We start from the raw sequence: 20,546 nt of genomic DNA, 5'->3' as shown, positions 1-20,546 counted from the left end.
AAAACCGAGGGGCCATGGACCAAGCCACCAAAAGGGCAACTTAGTCACGTCTTAGACTTGCTAGGGAAGTGATCCAACCATGGCTATAGGCCTTTGGGGCAGCCAAGATCAGATCCTTCCTCCATGACAAGAAACTGAATTTTCGAACAACATTTCTGCACCTATGGGGACTTGCTGTCATTCTGAATTTCCAGCAAGCATGGGGATGGTTTGAATGGACCAACATGGTCCTAATGCATCCTACTACATGTATATAAGCCGCCTTGGGAGCCTGGAGTCGATCCAATACCTGAAACTCACAAACCAAACGAAACCGTGAAGCTTGCCAAGGAATTCGAAAATTCTGCATGTGTGGTTTCAAAATGTTTTGACATGGATCTCGATTTTTACTTGAATAAACATGATCATGTACTGAAAAATAAATGATAATATGACTTGATTGAGGTTTGAAAGAAATCTAGACATGCCTGGTTTCGTTTCGAAAGAAAACGAAAAGAAGAGACGAGACGGCGCGGAGGAGACGGAGTGGCTTGCTTCTCTACCTTTCTTGCTCTCGATTTCTCTCCCTTTCTCCCTAGCTATTATTCACGTTTTTTCTACTGAAAAAGGGGTCTTATTTTCGGTGGAGGTGGAGGGGGAGTGATGGTTATGAAGGTGAGGAGAAGGGTGCACAATAATAGGATCATATCAAGACCAAGTCTTCCCAAATTTGAATTTTGAATTATGGTTTGATATCAAATGAGTTGGTGGATGTTTCTAGAGGTAGTGGCCGATATTTATCTTGTTCTAGACTAGGATATGTCCATTTATTTAAATAAATTGTGCTCCCAAAAATCCTAGAATTATCCTACTAATTACATGCAAAGAATTGGTCAAAGTTGATGAGTTGGAAAATGAATCTTCTAGCACTAAGGGTGGCCGAAAAATGCATGATAAAATAAAGGGAAATGTTGATTATCTAGTCAACTAATAATCCTTGAAAGCCTTACTAATCCTTTAAATAATTTTAGTGAGCTAACCCCTTAATTAAATAACTTAAATGAGTTCATTTCTTAATCACCTCAAATAATTAAATTAAATCCTCAAACCTCCCTTTCTAACTTAAATGAACTTGGTTGCTAGCTAAATTAACTTCTGGAAATATTTCTCGAATCTTAAATTCTACCTCAAAACTCCGACTCCGGTCCGGCCTCACTGAAATAACTGAAATGCTAAAAATCAAACTACTGAACTGAAATAATAAAATAATTAACTTCAAACAAATGCATTTAAAATAATCATGCAATGAAGTCAATTAAATTTAAAAATCTAGAATTATGCATGGCTTATACGTCTACTGACTTACGGGTTCTACAAGTATTCTACTAGTGTTTAGGATCTAATACATGTCTAGTATTACATCATTAGTCCTTCTTCTTGGCCCGTAATCTCCACGCTATCTCGATCTCTCATCTCTGTCGCGACCCAGATCCTGTCCCACCTGTCGTTATGCACACATACAAACACAACAACAGTCGGAAACTCCGGTGAGAACAAATCCCAATATAAAACATGTATACATGCATGTCATGCGATTTCATAATAAATCATAACACATGTTTCAGTAATTATGACACATTAGTGAATACAAATAAAACAATTCGACTCTTACTCTTTAACTCAACTCGTATCTAAATCTAGGGATCACGGTGTGAATAAGACGTCACAGTCTCCCACCTACCCTCCCAATCGGGGTGACGGTACGTCTTATTCCTAGACTTTGGTCCTGTCTGTATCGAATGTCTACAATCGGAGTCAATCAGCTCCTATGCGTCGATACCACCGAACATCTAGAAATTTGGCAAATCTGCCAATGACTCTCCTATCTTAATGCTTGAATATACATCTATAAACAAAGCATAAACATAACAAGATATAAAAAACAATCTAGTATGTGATTTTGGGAAACTCAAATCAAATCTAATTCGAGTTGTATCTTCCCGAATTCACATGAATTATACCTCTCTTGTCATTCAATCTTTGTCGATGTAAGGCCTGAGATTTATTAGTCTTCATTGATGCGATATTCAAAGATATGAGAATGCATGACATGTAATGAGAAGCAATAAATGAGATGGGGGAAGGAGAGACATGAAAAATTAGAATTTTGAATGAAGGGCAGACCGCACTCGCGATCCAAGAAAGAGTGCGCCTGCGGTTGATGGACAAAGAGTTGGAAATTATTTACAGAAATGACACTGCACCCGCGGTTCAAACGTAACCGCACCCGCGTTGATGTCACCGCACCGGCGGTCTTATATATAGCGCACCCGCGGTCGTCGATTTTGGAAAATGAATGGACTGCCGAAGCTTGAGCGCACATGCGGTCTAGAGGGAGCGTACCCGCGGTGCTGCATGGTATATATATAGAAATGTGCTGATTCATTTCTCTCCACTTCCATCAGCTGAGAAACGAGAGAGAGTGGGGAGAAGTTTCAATTCCTTATGCTTTAAGGTTATGATTTTGAAAGAATTACACTTCCAAACTTCATTCTAAGTATAGATTCTTGCTCCTTGCATCATAGGCTACAAGAGGATGTAAGTATGGTTCAATTATAGCATGTTTCGAAATCTACATGTTGAAGAAATTGTGATTTTATTTGAGATATGTGTTCTTGAGTAGCTAGGAACCGAAATACCGTGAACAGATTTATTATCAGATATTGTATGCGATTTATATGACATTCCAGAATGTATTGGGTGGAACTTATGCAGATTTTCAGAATTTGAAATGGTTATGATATTGATTATGACGTGGAGACATGATTCTTGTAATTGTTATTGTTATGAAATTGACCGGTATCGAGAAATTACGTCGTTATGCCGTCAAATGGTACCGAGGTCAAGTATTGAATTGGATATGTGTTGATTGATATTAGAGATTGATAGAATATGTATCAACATTTCCATTTCAGATTTGATATTGACAGAGTCGTCATCGAGACTTCGACATCGACAGACATTGTGCGACGAAAGGTATAATTCATGTTTTGTTTGGGGAAGATACAACTTAAATGAGATTCAATTTGAGTTTCCCAACAAAATCACATACTAGAATTGTTGTTTATCTTTTGATATGATTTTGATTTATTTATAGACTTATAGTCAAATCTCTTGATATGATGATGCCTTGTTTATAGATTTATATACAAGCATTTGAGATAGGAGAGTCATTGGCAGACTTGCCAAACTAGACGTTCCGTGGTATCGACGCTTCGGATCAGAGTCACTCCGATTGTAGACATTCGATACAGACAAGGCCGAAGTCTAGGAATAAGACGTACAGTTACCCCGATTGGGAGGGTAGGTAACAGACAGTGACGTCTTATTCATACCGGGATCCATAGAGTAGAGTCGAGTCGAGTCAAGACATGATTTGATTTGAATTGCATGCTCATATAGATTGGTTTCATATACTATGAAACCCATTGTTATTGCTTTCATGCATGATTTATAATTATGTATTAGCATGCATACATGTTTTATACTGGGATTTATTCTCACCGGAGTTTCCAGCTGTTGTTATGTCTGTATGTGTGCGTAACAACAGGTGGGGCAGGATCTGGATCGCGACAGAGATGAGATCGAGATAGCGTGGTGACTACGGCCACAGAAGATCACTAGTAGTTTGTACATTTGATATGTAATGTATTTAGTTACTGGTTGGTAGAATATGGATGAAACAAGACATGTATATTATAATGGTTGCAATTAAATAAATACAGACTTTGTTCTTATTTATATACATTTGAATTAATGTTAGAAAACAAAATTTTGACCCGCATTTTTGAATAAAGATCCGATTAATCCTGAAAAGAATTGAGTTAGAGCCAGGTCCCCACAGTCGATGTCGAAGTCTCGATGTCAAAGTTGCCAATACAAATCTGAAATGGCATAGTCAATGTGCATTATATCAATCTCTAGTACACAACACTACATATAGAAATCAATATTTCATTTCAAGTCATTTCGACGGCATAACGGCGTATTCTCGATACCGGTCATATCAACACAACATAATCAATATCAACAACTCACCATTCTCATCCTAACACATTCTAAGCTCTGAAATCTGTATATGCTCAATCAATTATATGCTGAAATTTAACACGAATCGCATACGGTCTAATTTCTTCGTTCCGGTTTCAATTACCCTATGTTCAACATATCAAGAACACATACTAATCATCATATCATAATTCTTTGAACACATGGAATCTAAATCATGTTGAAACGTAACCAAACTTACATCCTCTTGTAGTCTTGGGTGAGAGGAGCACAAATCTAGTCTCGGATCGCAATTTGGTTAAACGGATTTGTCACAACCAAGTGTTGAAGAGGAAGAGGAAAAGCTTGAAGCTTGAAGGAGATTCTTTCGTTGCTGATCTGCTGAATGAAGAAGGAATGAATCATGCACTAAGTATATATATATCATGCCATGTGTCAACATAAGAATCAAAGGTGGATTTCTTGCACAGAGCACCGCGGGTGCACTCCTTCTTGACTGCGGGTGCGGTCAGCTCACTGCATCCCCTTCTAAATTTTCAAAATCGACGACCGCGGGTGCGGTCCTGTTTTCACCGCGGGTGCGTTCACCCTACTGTAAATCTTCTACATTTCATGAGCCACAACCGCGAGTGCGGTAGAATACTAGGCGCAGGTGCGATCTCTCTTTATCAATATATTCAAATTTTGCAACGTCGTTTCTCCCCGTCTGTTCTTGCATTCCTTATTCATACTATATATCAATTCACGTATCAACAAGAATCTCGGGCATTACATTTCTCCCCCTCTTAGATATAAGTTCGTCCTCGAACTTGAAATCAATCAATCAAAGCGTGTAAAAGCAGCATTATATTCAAAAGCTGAATAAATACTCACATCATGAAAATAGCTCGGGATATCTCTTTCTCATCTCTGATTCTGTCTCCCAAGTCGTTTCTTCAATGCCATGACGACTCCACTGGACTTTCACTAGCGGAATAGTCTTCGTTCTGAGTTGCTTTTCTTTTCGATCCAAAATCTGTAATGGTTGCTCAAAATAACTCAGTTTATCGTCAAGCTCGGCTCATCAGGCTGAATGACATGAGAAGCATCAGGCATGTATCTACGCAGCATCGATACATGAAAAACGTCATGTATCCCATATAAAGAATGAGGAACAGCAAGTCGATATGCTCGATCGCCAATCTTCTCAATAATCTCGTACGGATCGATGTATCTAGGAGATAACTTCCCGCGTTTGCCAAATCTGACAACGCCGCTGAACGGAGAAATCTTCAAGAATACTCTGTCTCCCTGTTCAAATATTAACGGTCTACGTCTGATGTTCGCATACTTCGCTTGTCTGTCCTGCGCCGTCTTCATTCTCTTCTGAATGATCTTCACCTTCTCAGTCATTTCACGAATCATATCAGGTCCAAGTTCTGGTACCTCAGATACATCATCCCAATACAGAGGAGATCTGTGCTTCTTCTTGCCATATAACGCCTCAAACGGTGCCATCTCGATGATCGTTTGATAGCAGTTGTTGTACGAGAATTCACAAAGTGGTAGTGAATCTTGCCAACTAGTGCCAAAATCTAGCACTACAGCTCTCAACATATCCTCTAATGTTTGGTTAGTCCGCTATGACTGTCCGTCTGTCTGGGGATGATAAGCAGTGCTTAGATGCAATGTCGTACCTAAAGCCTGCTGCAGACTGTGCCAGAAATGAGAAGTGAATCGTGGATCACGATCTGATACGATCGACTTCCAAACCATGCAGTCCGACTACCTCTCGGATATATATATCTCGGCCATCTGATCATGTCGATACGTCATTCTGTACGGAATAAAACAAGCTGATTTGGTCAATCTGTCAATAATGACCCAAATCGCATCACAGCCCCGGGATAATCGTGGTAACTTCGTAACGAAATCCATGGAAATGTGATCTCATTTCCATTCAGGAATAGATAAACTCCGAAGTAGACCTCCGGGCTTCTTTCACTCGGCCTTCACCTGTTGGCAATTCAAGCACTTAGACACAAACTCTGCAATATCTGACTTCATCTGTTTCCACCAGAATTGTGTCTTCAAATCGTTGTACATCTTCCTGCCACCAGGATGAATACTGAACCGACTACAGTGCGCTTCTGACAATATCTGTTGTTTCAAATCTGAAACATCTGGCACTACAAGACGGTTATTCACATACAAAACATGATCATGTACATGATACTCTGAATTGTGCCCTGATCTGACCATCTCAACTGACTTCTGAATATTCTGATCGGTTCTTTGTGCTTCTTTAATTCTTAAAATCAAATCTGGATCAACTTGAATCGTAGCAAGTCGTAATGGTCTACTATTTGTATCAAATGCTAATCCAGACAAACAGCAATCTTCAATCATATTCGAAACACCTATCGTCAATAAGGATAGGGAACATACTTTTCGACTCAAAGCATCCGCTGCTGCATTCGACTTTCCTGGATAGTATTTGATCTCGCAATCAAAGTCCTTTAACAAATCGAGTCATCTACGCTGTCTCATGTTTAACTCTGACTGAGAAAACAGATATTTCAGGCTTTTGTGATCAGAGTAGATTTCAAACTTCTCGCCGTAGAGGTAGTGTCGCCATATCTTCAGAGCAAATACAATGGCCGCCAATTCAAGATCATGAATTGGATAACGAATCTCGTGTGGCTTTAGCTGTCTCGAGGCATATGCAATCACATGTCCTCGCTGCATAAGAACACATCCTAGCCCCTTGTGAGATGCATCACAATATACGACGAAATCACCAGTACCTGAAGGTATCGTCAACACTAGAGCACTAGTCAATCGTTTCTTCAACTCCAAGAAGCTAGACTCACAAGCTTCAGACCACACAAATGGCGCATTCTTCTGTGTCAACTGGGTAATCGGTTTCGCAATACTAGAGAAATCTCTGATAAATCATCAGTAGTATCCTGCTAGACCCATGAAACTGCGTATCTCTGGTACAGAAGTCGGTCTAGGCCAACTGATCACAGCTTCAACTTTACTCGGATCCACAGAAATACCGTCTCCAGATATGATATGACCCAAAAAGACAACCTGTCTCAACCAAAATTCACACTTTAACAGTTTAGCATACAATTTCTCTGTTCTCAATGTCTGCAACACAATTCTTAAATGCTCGGCATGATCAGCCTCACTCTTGGAATATACCAAAATATCATCAATAAAAAAAATAACAAACTCATCTAGATACTTCTGAAATATACGGTTCATCAAACTCATAAACACCGCTGGAGCATTCATTAAACCAAAAGGCATGACAATAAATTCGTAATGTCCATACCTTGTTCGGAACGCTGTCTTTGGTATATCAACATCTCGGACTCTCAGCTGGTGATATCCAGATCTCAGATCGATCTTGGAATAGACAGAGCTGATCAAATAAGTCGTCGATACGAGCCAATGGATATTTGTTCTTCACTGTTGCCTTGTTCAGTTGTCGGTAATCAATACACAATCTCATCGAACCGTCTTTCTTTCGAACAAATAATACCGGAGCACCCCAAGGAGATATACTCGGTCTGATGTAACCCTTGGCCAATAAATCTTCGAGCTGTTCTTTTAATTCTTTCAATTCAATAGACGCCATTCTATAGGGAGCTCGAGATATAGGGACTGTACCTGGTATAAGATCAATACTGAAATCAACCTCTCGGGCTGGAGGTAACCCTTGAATCTCGTCTGGGAATACATCCGCAAACTCACTTACCACTGGCAGATCTGCCAATGACGAACTCGGTTTCAGTAGATTTACTGAATATATAAGGAATCCCTCTGCTCCTTTCTGCAATAATCTAGTCATCGTCAAAACAGATACTAAGGGAATCCGAGATCTGGAACCCTTACCGTAGAACTTCCACTCATCAGCCATCTCTGGTCTGAACCTGACAATCTTCTGGAAACAGTCTACAGTGGCTCGGTACTTGGTTAACATATCAATCCCAACAATACAATCAAAATCAGCTAACCCAAGCTCAATACAATCTAAATAAATCTCGTGACCTGTGGGGACCCGGACGCTAATTATCTTCTTAATAATCTTTGGGATTTAATTATCAAGTAAGATAAACAGGGTCTAAAAATTTTTCTTTTTAAAATATAAGTGCGGAACGTAATGGAATTTAACTAATATACATCTCAGTATAAAAGTACAATAATGTACAACAATTATTCAAACTAGTCTAAGGTTCAACTACTAATTTCCAGTATTAAACCAAGTCTACATCCAAGTCCGGAATCACCACTCTAATCTCGATCTCTCATCATCCTCTTGACCCTGATCCTGCCCCACCTGTAGTCATGCACACATACAAACAAGACAACAGCCGGATACTCCGGTGAGAATAAATCCCAGTATAAATAATGTATACATGCAGTTAACTGAATTAACATAAAAGCATGAATTATATCTTATCACATGTAGCATAATCAAACAACATGTATCCATACCAGTCTGTAAATAAAACATGAATCGTCATCTACGAAACATAAATCAATACGGATCTGTAAATCGAATTCTAGTCTCAATATATAAAACTCGACTCATCTCTCATTCTAAGCTAGGGATCCCGGTGAATAAGAACGCAACAAGTCTCCCACCTACTACTACCAGTCGCAGTGGCGGTACGTTCTTATTTCAGGACTTTGGTCTAATCTATATCGAATAGAATGTTATCTGTATCTGAAGCATAACGATATATCAAACATCCAGTGCCTTGGCGTATCTACCAAGACTAAGCTTATTCTGACAATGTGCAATGGGTCAGTGACAAGTCTGTCAAAATCTAACCCCTCTATCAGTGACTCTTACTTAATAGCTCTCTGCTTTCTACTTCTAATTCAATAGAATAAACATACTCATTAAAACACAAAGGTATAAAAACAATATCATACAAGTATGTGATTTAGGGAAACTCGAGTTAAATCTAACTCAAGTCGATCTCCCAATTAACATCCATTTATACCTTTCTCTTCTCGGTCTGATGAAGACGAAGTCTTGTATTCCAATCTGTCCATATCCAAATCTGATAATGACGATCATATAAATACCATATCAGTATCTAACTCAATTCAAGACCTGTTCTGATCAATACTCAAATCAGTATATAATCTGATCCATATCTGAACAAGGTACAATCTAATTCATATCAATGATATCACGATACAATCGAAATCATTATTGAATCTGATCAATATCAATCTACTGATGTTTCGACGGCATAATAATACAGTCACGATAATCCCGTCTATCTCAACATCACAGATATAATACCAGAATTCATAACTAATATCAGTACAACTCAAAATCTGAATAATAACACAACTCTGATATAGAATCTCAACTAAATCAACTCTGAAAGTCATAACAATTTCATAAACAGTCTATTCTTTAATCTGACTTCAGTTATACAATGTCTACTGTAGCAGAAACATCATATCTGATTCATATTCAATTCTGACAATATCATAACTTCAAATCATGTCTAAATGTAACGAAATTTACGTCCAGTTGTAGCTTGCGTCGATAGTAACACAGTACTGAAGTCGGATTCAAAAACAGACGGACGGATTTCTCACAAAAGGCGTAAGGTTTTTCTCTCAAAAGCTTTGACCCTTTTTCTGAACTTTGATAAGAAGAATCGTGCAATTCTTATATATATATACTACATGCAACACCAGGAAACGTGGCTTATTTTTCATGTTGCACGTCGCACCGTGGGTGCGCTCCATGTATTGATATGCATCAACTTTCCCCGAAGCTTGGACCGCGGGTGCGCTCTGTCTTTTAACGCGGGTGCGCTGACCCTACTGGTACAACACTGCGGGTGCGGTCTGTCTAGCACCGCGGGTGCGGTGTCACTTTCGTAATTAATCTCCAACTCTCTGTCCATCAACCGCGGGTGCGGTCTTGTTCGTAGCGCGGGTGCGGTCTAGACTTTATGCAACACTTCATAATCTCATTTAGTGCTTCTCATTACATGTCATGCATACTCATATCTTCCGAATATCACATTAATGAAGACTAATAAATCTCGAGCCTTACATTTATCCCCCTCTAAGAAATGATTTCGTCCTCGAAATCGCAAGTAATCCATTCAGGCATATAAGAAGGAATGTATACAGAGTTTAAATCAAAAACTTATCTCAATGAATCCATTCTGAAATCTTAATCTCATATCATATTCTGTCTTTCAAGGAATATTTCTAATGCCCCGACGACTTTACTGTGTATGCAACCGTAGAATACTCTTCGTTCTAAATTTTCTTCCTTTCACGAATCTCTGATTCCAGACCGAAGTAGTCATTCAAGAAGTATAAAATCATAATACTACTCGAAATCATTTTAATCGAATCAATCGCAAAATATTGGCTATACAACATCCGTATATACCAATCAACGGCTCATACCAAATCAATATCATTTGCTGATATCAAATCTGTTTATCCCAGTCAAGGATATATTAAATTTTCGGCCCCAAATACCAATCGTCATCATCCGACGTTGGCGTATTAAGTCTGTCTGGTCGGAGCTATCTTCATTCTCTTCTGAATTAGCTACATTTTCTTTGTCATATCTCTGACCGTATCAAATCTTATCTCAGGTATCTCCGAAATATTATTCTTATACCAAAGAAATCTGTAGTACTCACTGTACACTATATCATCTGTAACTATCTTATTACTTTTCTGATGGCTATTATCATACTATAATTCATAGGATGAAAATGTGTCATATTAACTAGTGCTATCATCCAGCACTACAACTTCATAATTATCCTTCAATATCTAGATAGTACACTCTGGCTATCTGTCAGTCTGTGGATAATATATGAATGAGTTCATGGTGTATTCTGCCACAATTACAAACTCAATCAAAATCACAATCTGATATAGTCTAGTTCTACATTCTGATCAATCTGACTATTTCTTTGACATCGATCTTTGTCATCTAGTCATGTTTGTACGTCATCTTGTACAAACTAATAGATATAGATTGAACAATATGTCAATCACAATCATATCATATCACAATCTGGAAAGTATTGCAGTGGTCTTATTACGAAATTCATCGAAATATACTCCTCATGTCTAGTCAAGAATATACAAATTCTGTAATAAATCTTCTGATCTCTATCATTCTATCTTCATTTATTGGCGGTTCAGACATTTCAGCATAAATTCTGCCATAACTGATTTAATCTGTCTATATCAAAACTATCTATTCGAATTATCATATACTTTCTGTTACCGGAATGACTACTGAATCTATTTCTGTGCGCTTCTGACCCTATCTGTCATTTCCAATTCGAACTATTTGGTATAAACAATCAGTTAATGATATAAATTAAGGAAAAATACCTACCTGGTATATTCGATTTTGACTATCGATATCAAATTTTGTTGTACAATTCTGAAACATTTGGCATCACCAGATAATCATTCTCATACCGTAACAAAATCACATATCTGCCACTCTGATCGATGTTCTGCTCTGATTATCGAAATTAAGCTCTGAACATTCTGATTATATTTCTGATCTACTGAAGTTCTCGAATTCAACTCTGATTCGGTTTGAATAATCTATATCAAACACTGACACAGAATAACAGTACTATCAAATCAGATTCATAATATCAATAATCTATACTGATCTAGTGAGTTTAGTAAACTCATAAAACGGCAGTTCCTGGCAATATTGTCAATTCTGACTAATCAATCACGTCTTCATGTCGTTCTGATCAACTGCTATATATCATCTGCAAATATAATATGCCCTCAAACAATATAAGCTGTCTCAAATATTGTGTTAGAACAATAACAATACTCAAGAAGTTACAAAACAACAATCGTATAAGATAATCTGCCAACGAAGACCAAAATAAATTTCTGACATTCTGAATTTTCTGATCTTTTTGACATCGGTATCGTTCTCAGTCACTGATCACAAGCTCAACTATGTAAAAATCAATCGGTATATTGACTTCAGATATCGCTTATTCTGACTACAATCTGTTTTGAAGCAAGATTCTTATCTAAATAATTTCTGTATATAATATTCACAGTTCTCCGAGTATTCAATACAATCTTCAGATATTCGATTCAGTCAATCAGATGCTGTAAGTATATTAAAACATCATAGATACAACGAGCATGAAATCATCATAATATCTATGAACATACTGAAATATGCCACCGAGAAACACTAAATCAAATGTAACTCCTGGTCGGTACTCTTCTACTGATCTTTCAATTCTTTCACTCCATTCAGTGACATTCTGCACATTCAATATCATTCTGTACTGAACTCTAAAACACAACCTGTACCTGGTATCAATTCAATTCTGAAATCTATCTTTCTTATATAAAGCAAATCTGAAATCTTATCGGGCAATTATCAGCCAACTCGTACATCACTGGCAATCTGCCAATGCTAGGCTCGATTTCAGTACATCTACTGAATACATAAGGATACCATCTGCTCCTTCATGTATCAATCGAGTCATAATCAATACAGATATCAAAGGAATTCTAAATCTAGAATCCTTACCGAGGAAATCTTTACTCATCAGCCATATCTGGTCTGAATTTTATACTCTCCTGAAAGGAATCTATAATAGTTCTGTACTTGTTCAGCATATTAATATCAATAATGCGGTCAACTCAGAAATACAAGTACATCATAATCTAACTCGACCTCATTCTCATCTTACTGTAGTATACAATATTTCACAGAAATCTCTGATATCAATCTTTCTTTTCCAACAAGTAAGGGAATCAATACTACAGTACCATCAGACTCAACAGATACAGCGTATCTCAATGCAACTCAGTCAAAGATAATCGTAGGGAATGCATTAGTATATATCAATACCTATGCAATATAATCATAAAAGAACAGTACCTGCCACTCTATCATCAGGTGTGTCCGGTGTCTGTTCCTCGGTCTTCTGCTCCCTAAAATCTTCGGGAACTTCTCTGAGGACAAACTCTAGCAAGGTGTCCCGGCTGTCTACAAATATGACAACTACCAGTCACTCCCTAGCATTGCTCTGTGGAATGTTTCCCTCCGCAAGTTCTGCAATATACTCCAGTATGACTCGGGCTGGAACTACTGGAGCTAGAAGAACCACTTAGTCCGCTCCCTAACTTCTTAGACTATTTCTTTCGAGCTTTCGGCAAATCTTGCTTTCCACTCGTACTGCCTTTATCAAATCTAAGAGGGGATTGCTGTGTCTGGGTTGCATCGCACACACCCTTTTTAGTTGTCTAATAAGACTCGCCTCCGCTCTCTTCGCTTTACTCAAGGCATCAGCAAAATGATAAGGTCGCTGCATATTCATCAATGCAACTATCTCCGAGTTCAATCCTCTGATGAACTGATCCGCTACAGCTTCATCATTCCCAATTACATTCGGAGCAAAACGCAGTAGAGTAGAGAATTTAGCAACATATTCTTCAATATTCAGTTGACCTTGTCTCAAATTCTCAAACTCTGCTTTCTTGTCCTCTCGGTACGAAACTGAGAAAAATCTTCGATAAAATTCAGTTCTGAATATTTCCCACGAAATCACTGTACCTATCTGTTCTAGCATTCTTTTACTTGTAATCCACCAACTTCTGGCAGTCTCTCGTAACTGGTGGAATATCAGTTTAATTCTCTGTTCATCTGAATAATCAAGTAAATCAAACAGTATTTCTATGTCATCAAACCAGTTCTCACAATCTTCAGACGTCTCGACATCACTCAGAATCGGCGGCTGAAATAACTGAAATTCTTCCAACTATATTTCCATCTGAGTTTCTGATACATCTATCTGTTCAGTCGAAGTACTACCCCTTTCTGAATTCTCCGTGGAGGTATATCTGCTTATCAAAACACTAGTACTCAAATACTACAAATCTGTTCCAATCTTTCTCTGATCATCTTACTGCTGATCATGAATCAGATCTGATTCATACTCAGTAATACATATTACCAGTTCAAATCTGATAATTAGATAACATGTATTTCAAAGCAGTAAATCATAGTTTCATGCTAGCATACATAATGTAAATCAACATTAACATAAATCTCATGCTAGCAATCACATGCAAGGAAAGAAAACTCACTCTACCCCGCTCATTCTCTTCTATCTCAGTCTAAAGGATCTATTGCTCTGATACCACCTGTTGTGGGGACCCGGACGCTAATCATCTTCTTAATCATCTTTGAGATTTAATTATCAAGTAAGATAAACAGGGTCTAAAAATTTTTCTTTTTAAAATATAAGTGCGGAACGTAATGGAATTTAACTAATATACATCTCAGTATAAAAGTACAATAATGTACAACAATTATTCAAACTAGTCTAAGGTTCAACTACTAATTTCCAGTATTAAACCAAGTCTACGTCCAAGTCCGGAATCACCACTCTAATCTCGATCTCTCATCATCCTCTTGACCCTGATCCTGCCCCACCTGTAGTCATGCACACATACAAACAAGACAACAGCCGGATACTCCGGTGAGAATAAATCCCAGTATAAATAATGTATACATGCAGTTAACTGAATTAACATAAAAGCATGAATTATATCTTATCACATGTAGCATAATCAAACAACATGTATCCATACCAGTCTGTAAATAAAACATGAATCTTCATCTACGAAACATAAATCAATACGGATCTGTAAATCGAATTCTAGTCTCAATATCTAAAACTCGACTCATCTCTCATTCTAATCTAGGGATCCCGGTGAATAAGAACGTAACAAGTCTCCCACCTACTACTACCAGTCGCAGTGGCGGTACGTTTTTATTTCTGGACTTTGGTATAATCTATATCGAATAGAATGCTATCTGTATCTGAAGCATAACGATATACCAAACGTCCAGTGCCTTGGCGTATCTACCAAGACTAAGCCTATTCTGACAATGTGCAATGGGTCAGTGACAAGTCTGTCAAAATCTAACCCCTCTATCAGTGACTCTTACTTAATAGCTCTCTGCTTTCTACTTCTAATTCAATAGAATAAACATACTCATTAAAACACAAAGGTATAAAAACAATACCATACAAGTATGTGATTTAGGGAAACTCGAGTTAAATCTAACTCAAGTCGATCTCCCAATTAACATCCATTTATACCTTTCTCTTCTCGGTCTGATGAAGACGAAGTCTTGTATTCCAATCTGTCCATATCCAAATCTTATAATGACGATCATATAAATACCATATCAGTATCTAACTCAATTCAAGACCTGTTCTGATCAATACTCAAATAAGTATATAATCTGATCCATATCCGAACAAGGTACAATCTAATTCATATCAATGATATCACGATACAATCGAAATCATTACTGAATCTGATCAATATCAATCTACTGATGTTTCGACGGCATAATAATACAGTCACGATAATCCCGTCTATCTCAACATCACAGATATAATACCAGAATTCATAACCAATATCAGTACAACTCAAAATCTGAATAATAACACAACTCTGATATAGAATCTCAACTAAATCAACTCTGAAATTCATAACAATTTCATAAACAGTCTTTTCTTTAATCTGACTTCAGTTACACAATGTCTACTGTAGCAGAAACATCATATCTGATTCATATTCAATTCTGACAATATCATAACTTCAAATCATGTCTAAACGTAACGAAACTTACGTCCAGTTGTAGCCTGCGTCGATAGGAACACAGTACTGAAGTCGGATTCAAAAACAGACGGACGGATTTCTCACAAAAGCTGTAAGGTTTTTCTCTCAAAAGCTTTGACCCTTTTTCTGAACTTTGATAAGAAGAATCGTGCAATTCTTATATATATATACTACATGCAACACCAGGAAACGTGGCTTATTTTTCATGTTGCACGTCGCACCGCGGGTGCGCTCCATGTATTGATATGCATCAACTTTCCCCGAAGCTTGGACCGCGGGTGCGCTCTGTCTTTTAACGCGGGTGCGCTGACCCTACTGGTACAACACCACGGGTGCGGTCTGTCTAGCACCGCGGGTGCGGTGTCACTTCCGTAATTAATCTCTAACTCTCTGTCCATCAACCGTGGGTGCGGTCTTGTTCGTAGCGCGGGTGCGATCTAGACTTTATGCAACACTTCATAATCTCATTTAGTGCTTCTCATTACATGTCATGCATACTCATATCTTCCGAATATCACATCAATGAAGACTAATAAATCTCGAGCCTTACATGAACCTCAAACTGTAGTATACAATGTCTAACTGAAGTCACGGATATAAGACCACTTCCCAACGGAGAAGAAATAGACACTACAACAGATAATGACTCGACAGGCAATGAATGCAACAATGCGAAACGCTCAGATATGAAAGTATGAGATGCACCCGTGTCTATCAATACATAGGCAGGATAACCGCAAAGAAAACAGTTACCTGCAATCACATCATCTGGTGCATCTTGGGCTTGTTCTTCAGTCAGTGCAAATACTCGAGCCTGCTGCCTGGGAGGTTGTCTCACAGTCTGGCTACCTCTGGCTCTGGGCTGTGTCTGTGTAGGAGTGGGCTGAAAGGAATGAATAGATGAAGCTTGCCTCTCAGGCTGAGCTACTGAACCAGATGCTCCTACACTCTGAGCCTGCTGTACACCTCTCTGGGGACAAACTCTGGCAAAGTGTCCCTGCTACTTGCAGATGTTGCAGCGACCCATAACACCCTGACACTGCTCGGTGGCATGTCGACCTCCACAGGAATTGCAATATACCCCTGTATACTCTGTACTCTGGCCAGGACCTCTCTGTCGAGATCCACTGGAGCTCGACGAACTGCTCCCTGATCTCTTAAACTGTTTGCCCTTTGCTTTCAACTAGTCTTTCCTTCCGCTGCTGCTACCACCGCTCTCAAATCTGAGAGGTGGTTGAAAAGAGGGTTGTGGCAGTCTTGGAGTCGGAGCAACATAAGAAGAAGTGCTTCGTTGCCTAAGTAATCCAGCTTCTGCCCCCTTGGCTCGATTCAATGCTTCAGCAAAATTATTGGGCCTACCGGTATTCACCAAAGTAAAGATTTCTGTATTCAGGCCATTGATAAAATGATCAGCAACGACTTCCTCATTTTCTGCGACATGAAGAGCAAATCGGAGCAATGCAGAGAACTTAGAAACATACTCCTCAATGTTCAGCTGTCCCTGTCTCAAATTGGCAAATTCAGCACCTTTGTCTTTTCGGTAGGACACGGGGAAAAATCGCTGATAAAACTCAAGCTTGAACACCTTCCAAGTAATCTGCGTGCCACGGTGCTCCAATTCTCTTTTCGTAGTCAACCACCAGTTCTTTGCTACTTCTTGCAGTTGATGTCCAACCAATTTCACTCATCGCTCGTCGGGGTAGTCAAGAGATTCAAATAACATCTCTATATCATCGAGCCAACTTTCACACTCAACTGAATTTTCTCTGCCCTTCAGTGTCGGTGGTCAAAACGACTGAAACCTTTTCAGCAAGGTCTCCATCGGTGTAGCGGTCACATCCATCGGATCATTGAATGTGCTGCCCTGTTCTAGTGCTCGACCTGCTGCTGGTTGCGGTACTCATCGAGGCGGCATATCTGATTATCAAACAGATTAGTACACAATCTATATAATCTGTCTCAGCCCTCCTCTGATCATATACCTCTGATCCAGAATCGGTTCTAATTCAGTCTTTGCGAATACATGCTGTAAATCAATTCAGATAACGAGACAACATGTAATAGAGAAAGCAATAAATCAAGCTAGCACCACAAAAGCAAGGAAGAAAATTCATTCTACCCCGCTCATTCTACTCTATCTCAGTCTAAAGGATCTATCGCTCTGATACCACCTGTTGTGGGGACCCGAACTCTAACTCAATTCTTTTTGGGATTAATTGGATCTTTACTAGAAAATGTGGGTCATAAAAAAAAATTTCTTTTAAAATTATAAACTAATGTATATAAATCATACACCATACACAATGTTGTCATATTATTGAACTCCAAATAACATTCACATATTCAACTACAAATATTCTACTAGTGTTTAGGATCTAATACATGTCTAGTATTACATCACTAGTCCTTCTTCTTGGCCCGTAATCTCCACGCTATCTCGATCTCTCATCTCTGTCGCAACCCAGATCATGTCCCACCTGTCGTTATGCACACATACAGACACAACAACAGCCGGAAACTCCGGTGAGAACAAATCCCAATATAAAACATGTATACATGCATGTCATGCAATTTCATAATAAATCATAACACATGTTTCAGTAATTATGACACATTAGTGAATACAGATAAAACAATTCGACTCTTACTCTTTAACTCGACTCGTATCTAAATCTAGGGATCCCGGTGTGAATAAGATGTCACAGTCTGCCACCTACCCTCCCAATCGGGGTGACGGTACGTCTTATTCCTAGACTTCGGTCCTGTCTGTATCGAATGTCTACAATCGGAGTCAATCTGCTCCTATGCGTCGATACCACCGAACATCTAGAAATTTGGCAAATCTGCCAATGACTATCCTATCTTAATGCTTGAATATACATCTATAAACAAAGCATAAACATAACAAGATATAAACAACAATCTAGTATGTGATTTTGGAAAACTCAAATCAAATCTAATTCGAGTTGTATCTTCCCGAATTCACATGAATTATACCTCTCTTGTCGTTCAATCTTTGTCGATGTCGAAGTCTCGATGTCAAAGTTGCCAATACAAATCTGAAATGGCATAGTCAATGTGCATTCTATCAATCTCTAGTACACAACACTACACGTAGAAATCAATATTTCATTTCAAGTCATTTCGACGTCATAACGGCGGATTCTCGATACCGGTCATATCAACACAACATAATCAATATCAACAACTCACCATTCTTATCATAACACATTCTAAGCTCTGAAATCTGTATATGCTCAATCAATTATATGCTGAAATTTCACACGAATCGCATACGGTCTCATTTCTTCGTTCCGGTTTCAATTACCCTATGTTCAACATATCAAGAACACATACTAACCATCATATCATAATTCTTTCAACACATGGAATCTAAATCATGCTGAAACGTAACCAAACTTACATCCTCTTGTAGCCTTGGGTGAGAGGAGCACAAATCTAGTCTCGGATCGCAATTTGGTTAAACGGATTTGTCACAACCAAGTGTTGAAGAGGAAGAGGAAAAGCTTGAAGCATGAAGGAGATTCTTTCGTTGCTGTTCTGCTGAATGAGGAAGGAATGAATCATGCACTAAGTATATATATATCATGCCATGTGTCAACATAAGAATCAAAGGTGGATTTCTCGCACAGAGCACAGCGGGTGCACTCCTTCTTGACCGCGGGTGCGGTCCTGTTTTCACCGCGGGTGCGTTCACCCTACTATGAATCTTCCACATTTCATGAGCCACAACCGTGGGTGCGGTAGAATACTAGGCGCGGGTGCGATCTCTCTTTATCAATATATTCAAGTTTTGCAACGTCGTTTTTTCCCGTCTGTTCTTGCATTCCTTATTCATAATATATATCAATTCAAACGTATCAACAAGAATCTCGGGCATTACACAATGGGTCGTAAAAAAAAAGGAATCAAATGCTACAGTTGAGATGATACAAGTAGTACATGATGATAAGCTAAATGAAGTTACTAATGCAGAGCACCCTGTACTTGCTGATGGAGAAGAACATCTTGTAGATGTGCAGAGGAACAAGAGAGGCCCTACGTTGATGAGTAAACTAATTGCTACTGCCAGATGGGGGAAAAAAGCAAAGATTGATTATGATGACATGGGGCGGCCAGCATACAATGCAAATGGAAGGGCTTTACAATCATACATTGGTTCTATTGCTAGAACCATGGTGCCAATCAGTATAAATTCATGGCATGAAGTTCCAGAAAACATAAAACAAAAACTGTTTGAAGAGATCTCGGTAAGTACAAGCTTCAATTTGAATTTACAGTCATACTTGCACCTCTAACTAATCTGTTTTTATTGCAGAATGTCTTTGAACTAGCGCCACAAAGTGAGTATGCTGTGACGAATTCAACATCTCAGAAGTGGCGAGATTTAAAAAACAAATTGACTAGTAGATTTATTTGGCCGAACAAAGATAATCCTGAAAATTTGATTTCTCCACCAAGTCAGTATCAACTCCCAATAGCATATTGGAAAGCATTTGTGGATGCGAGACTAGATCCATCATGGGAGGTACTTTAATAATTGATATGTTTCCTCACGAATTTATTAAATTCAATATTTAACTGAGCCAACATAATGATGTAGGTTACTCATGAAAAACAAAAACAACGGACCATGCATTGTAAATATCACCACAGAATGTCTCGCAAGGGTTACGTCGGCTTGGAGGCTGAACTGGTAAGAAACAGAGCAATATATTTGTAATTTTTAGCATGTTCTTCATGTTATTAAACATATGAATTTTGAAATCGTAGCGGAA

Source organism: Primulina tabacum, chromosome 18, assembly GCF_025594145.1.
Source record: "Primulina tabacum isolate GXHZ01 chromosome 18, ASM2559414v2, whole genome shotgun sequence".
Taxonomy (NCBI): domain Eukaryota; kingdom Viridiplantae; phylum Streptophyta; class Magnoliopsida; order Lamiales; family Gesneriaceae; genus Primulina; species Primulina tabacum.
Note: the sequence above shows the minus strand (reverse complement) of the source record.